This window comes from Sapajus apella, unplaced genomic scaffold, assembly GCF_009761245.1.
Source record: "Sapajus apella isolate SASKATOON/1434 unplaced genomic scaffold, GSC_monkey_1.0 scaffold43, whole genome shotgun sequence".
Taxonomy (NCBI): Eukaryota; Metazoa; Chordata; class Mammalia; order Primates; family Cebidae; genus Sapajus; species Sapajus apella.
In genome coordinates, this window is record NW_022436983.1 from 391916 (window position 1) to 397198 (window position 5283).

A 5283-nucleotide genomic window follows, 5' to 3' on the forward strand; every position below is an offset into this window, starting at 1 on the left:
AAAAAAAAAAAAAAAAAAAAAGAGAGAATTGTGGACCACAAGGACACTCAGGTCCCATACCTGAGGACCCCGTGGGTTTGCAGGACAAACCAGCAAGCGGGATGCCCGGATACCCCATGGGTTTGACAGGATGCTGCCTTAATGGAGAATCCAAGACCCTATCGAATCTCCTCCTGGACCCCGCCCCTGTGCACACACAGGCACACAGGTCCACACTCCCCCACCTCCAACAAGCTCATAACGGGAAGCCAAGCACATTCCAGCTGGGCACTAGAAAGCTGTGACAGTCCACAGAGAGACGCTGTGCCCAGCACACGTGGGTGTTCAGGAGCTGCCCTCACCTGCACTAGACTCAAAAGGCCGAGGAGCCCTGGCAGAGTGGATGGGGGAGGGGGATATCTTTGAAGACGCTGGCCGCAGCTCCAGGTCTGCCCCACCCAACCTCCAACTCAGAGGAAGGGCTGCCACGTGTCCTTCGAGGTGTGATGTGAGACCCCTGTGTGGGGGCAGTGACCTGGGGTCTGATGCTCATTTGAGAAATCAGGGGAGAGAGAGGGCATCTGAGCCTGGAGTTCCCACGCACCAGACAGGGGCGGGGGGGGGGGGGGGGGAGGGTCTTCTTGGCAGGCACAGCAGCAAGAATCAAACCATCTAAAGTAAAGACACTGCTGCCTGTGGGGGCAAAGGAGGCTTCCAGAAGTGAAGAACCTCCAAGAGTCCTCTACAAGGGCCCAAGAGAGAGCCGGCCGTTTATGCCAGCCTGCGGCCCCAGCACTGCAGCCAGCTTGTCCTGCCCCTCTCCACCACCCCCTGTGCACTCAGGAGCAGCTGGAGAAGCCGAGGGGCAAAGAGAACCCCCTCAGCCTCAGACCTTCTGCCCTGGACCCCCCAGGCCTGACCCTCTGTGGCAGCGGAGACACAACAGGGAGTGTCACTCAGAGTCTGAAGGTCCCCTTGAGTGGGACCCCAGGTGACCCTGAGGAGGAAGAGAGGTCCCAGGGCCACCAGGAGGCTTTCATCCAGGAAGGGGGCAGAGCATCCCCGCTGGATCAAGTTTAGAGACAGACTGCCCCTTCCGTCAAGGAAGTTTTTGATCATAACCTCCGTGGGTCAACAAAAAGGCCTCAAGGCATCCCCCAGGTTGGCCCACAGGCTCAGACACACCAGCCACGTGCAGATGCACGGACACGCATGCACACCCAGGACACACCCAACACCCACCTCTCACCCTCCACACAGGCCCACCGCCCGGCTTGGGACCCCCAGAGAGTCCCAAAGCCTGGGAAGGGAGACAGCAGGGGTCCCACCCTGGGTCTCTGGGGCTCTCACTGCGCACACTGTGGGTGCAGCACTAGCCCCACCGTCCCCACTCCTCAGGGCACCGGTGGCTCTGGTGGCTGAGCAGACGCCACTCCAGCCCCTGCATCCCACAGGGCCAGTTTGCACCAGGGGAAGGTGGGAGCTGCACCACTGTCTTGGTGCCTCTCTGCACCAGGGCCTCCCTCGAGGGTGGCCAGGTGCTTGGGGCTCCCACCGAGGGAGGGCACCCTGTGGAAGGCCAGGGTGCACACGGGAGCCGGCAGCAAGGGCCGCCCTGAGGGGGTTTATGTGGGTCAGACCCAACACAGCCAGGGGCAGGGGCTGGGCTGGCAGGAAGTGTCTGTGGTGGGGCAGCCGATGGGATGCCAGTCCACACCTGCCGGCTCCCCACCCAGCCTCCGCCTCCCCCGCCACCGCGGGAGACCGCCTGGGCACAGCCACCCCCACACCCTGGCGGTGCCCAACATTGCTTATGTAACAGGCTCTGGCTGATGCAATCTCAAGGGGGGGCCTCTCCCTCCTGCTTCCTCCCAGCTGTCCCCTTCCAGCAGGGTGGTCCCAGACTTCGGAAGGCCAGCCCAGCACACGGTCACTCACCAGTCACCCGACCACACGACGGACGAGGGCATGCACAGGTGCTGCTGGAGGTTCCGGAAGGAAGCCCAGGATCTGCCCATGGGGAGGGGATGGCAAAGGGGACCCTTGCTCTGGCCCTAACCCAGGCCCAGAACAAGCCTTCGAGGACAAGGCCCCAGACCCTCTGCCCATGGACAGACCCCCCCACTCCATTCCCAGAAGACCTCACAGCCCAGGGCCTCTGCCTTGTGACATCCTCTTCTGAGAAGTCTCTGGAGCTGGCCCATGGGGACACGGACTCAGCCCTGCCTATCCCTGTCTCTGACGGGCCCTTCCTCTCCCCGGATGGCTTCTGTTGTGTGGCCCTGAGGTCACCCAACACCTGACTCTGTGACAATGCCCCCCACCACCCCACACACTCTGTTCCTCAGCCAACCCCCAGCCCCTTCCCACCCTCAGACACGCTCTGTCCCTGCAGCAGGCCCTAAGCTTTCTAAAACCAGACCTGGGGGGTCACCATCCAAGCAACCCCAGTCAGCCCTTCCCCAAGCCCCAGCCTGTGCCCTTGAGCTCACCAGTCCCTCCTCCCTATGGCCCCATCTGGTGAGGACAGAGCAGAGGCCCAGAGGGGTCCAAGACGCAGACCATGCAGCCAGTGCTAAGGAGGGTCCTGCCCGGCCAGAGTGAGGGGCTCTGGGGAGGAGCAACTTCACCTCAGAACTCCTTGTCATGCCAGCTCCTGGCCCCTCGTGGCTGTCCATCTGCCCTCCTGGCCCACCTGGCAGTGCACCAGCCCTACCCCTCCTGAGGCTCCACAGATCCAAACCTGCTCTAATTAGGACCCAGTACCCTGTGATCTCCCACCTCCTGGGCCTGAGGCGGGGTGGGCCGAAGTCAACCAGAGAGAGGAGAGGCACCTTTGCTGCTTCCTCCGCAGCAACCCCAGCCCCTCGCTCCCTCCCGGTACACGCCAGCTCAGCCCTGCAGGACCCCAGGCTGACCAAGGCTGAGCCACTGCAGCTGCACCCAGGCTGGCGAGGTGGCCCTTCTCGGGTTAGTGCATTACAATAGCAGCAGTGGCTGATACCTGCAAACCACCTGCCAGGCTCGTGCCAGGCCCAAAGCACCTAGCACTGAGTAATTTGTATCACTTCAACAGAGCAACTCGGAGAGGAGCACTGTTCTTTCTGGTTTTTAGCTTTCTTTTTTGAGACAGGGCCGCTGGCTGGAGTGCAGTGTTGTGATCATGGCTCACTGCAGCCTTGACCTCCTGGGCTCCAGTGACCCTCCCACCTCAGCCTCCTGAGTAGCTGGGACAACAAGCACGACCACCACGCCTGGCTCAGAGATGGCTTCTATGCTTTTCCCCATCTGCAGATTGGAAAACCGAGGCTCAGAGGACCTCATCATTTACCCACACCTCAGTCCTACAGCTGGCAGTGGTGACGCCAGGTTTGAGTGCAGGCAGTCGGCTCCCAGTACACCCTCCCCCAGCACACCCTCCCCCAGCACACCCTCCCCAGCACACCCTCCCCCAGCACACCCTCCCCAGCACACCCTCCCCCAGCACACCCTCCCCAGCACACCCTCCCCCAGCACACCCTCCCCAGCACACCCTCCCCCAGCACACCCTCCCTGAGTACACCCTCCTAGAAGTGAGCACTGACAGCCCACGCTGTGTAGATCGGCTCGGTGTATGCCTGGGGGACACTGACGTGACTTAGGCTGGCCTGTGTTCTGGAAGGTCACAGGTCCCTCGGGGGGTCAAGGCTGGTTCACCACACTAGTCCCCCTGCACACAGCCCGACAGCTCTGCCAGGCCCAGGCTCCAGCCCCCTGCTCCTCTGGGGAGGGGTGGCAGCACAGCAAGAACGCAGCCACCACGCGCTTGGCAAACACAAGGTGATCAAAACAAGGGGAAGGCGCGTGACTGTGGAGGGAAGGTTAGGTCATCGGATTCTGGGTGGTCAAAGGGTTTGCGGGGGCCAAGCCAAGAGCTGGGATGAGAGCACCATCACCAGGTTACACGGCCGGCAAACCTGCCAACGATAGGGATCCCGCTCAACATCTGCTAGGACCTGGAGACAGGCTCCTTCTATTCCCCACCTGGACTTCCACAAAAACCAGCACCAAGCAGAGAACAAGGCCACCTGCGGGTCAGGAGGGAGCAACAGGGGCGGCAGAAGCTTTGCACCACCCCTCCTGGGGGGTCACCCCAGCAAGTCCCCTCCACACTGAGCCTCTCTCTTCATCTATGAAATGGGCCTGATATAGCAGCCTTTCTCCAGAGCGATAGGGAGCAGCAGAAACTGTGAATACAAAGCGCCCACGAGATGCCTGCAGGTACTCAGCGATAGGCAGAGCCCAGCGAGACCCAGGAGGGCCAGCGCGGCAGTGGTGAAGGGCGGAGGGCGGTGGTCTCTAGTTTGGGCACTGCTGGGCCAGGGGTTCTCAGGGCCACCCAAGAAGCTGGCCAAGAAAGAGTGCTCAGGCCAAGGCTGCCGTCAGTCCTTGAACCTTCCCCCAAGACACAGGCCTTATGCTGGCAAAGGGGGACAGTACACCCACCTAAGAGGGCATTCATAATTTATTTACAACATTTCACAAAATCCGGACATCACCTCATTGGTGTCACATCAAAAGAAAGTGTCAGTCCTGAGAGGGGAGTGGAAGGAAGAGATGAGCATAGATGAGGCATTTACCCCAAGTGACTGGGGCTAGGAGAGAGTGAGCATGGGAGTGTGGCGCAGGCAGGGAGAGGCCCCAGGGCATGGGTGAGGAGGAGGAGGACAGAGTGATGAAAAGTGGAGGGAAGAGGGAGACCACCTGGAGGGACAGGGAGTGACAAAAGAGAGAGAAACGGCCAGACAGAAAGGGAGAGGCAGGGGCATGACCTCGGGGGAGACAAAAACCGACAGACACGGGGACAGAGGGGGAGAGAGAGACAGGGAAGGAGAGTGACATAAGGACAGAGCCACAGAGGTAAGCAAAAGCCCCAGAAAGTTAGACAACACGCATTGTGTTCTGTACCCAGCTCAGAGAAGATATTCCAGAAGTCTCTGATGGGTGGATAAATTTATAGTGACTAGATGCACAGTGGATGGTGAATGGGTGGATGGATGAATGGATGGTGGATGGATAGTGAATAGACGGATGGATGATGAATGGATCAATAGATGGTGGATGGATAGATGAGGATGGAAAATAGAGAATGGATAGATGCGTGAATGGATGGTGGATGGACGGATGGTGGATGAATGATGGATGGATGAAAGATGAATGGATAGATGGATGGATAGATGGTGGATGGGTGGATGGATGGTGGATGAATGATGGATGAATGGATGGATGGTGGATGGATGGATATAGGGAGTGGATGAATGGATG

At 59.8% G+C, this 5283-nt stretch overlaps 1 protein-coding gene across 6 annotated transcripts in view; it reads right to left on the reverse strand.

The window, feature by feature from the left end:
* The window catches only part of CHD5 (chromodomain helicase DNA binding protein 5), a 75239-nt gene that overhangs the window by 64453 nt on the left and 5503 nt on the right, over positions 1-5283 (reverse strand). The gene's annotated exons all lie outside the window — the stretch shown is intronic.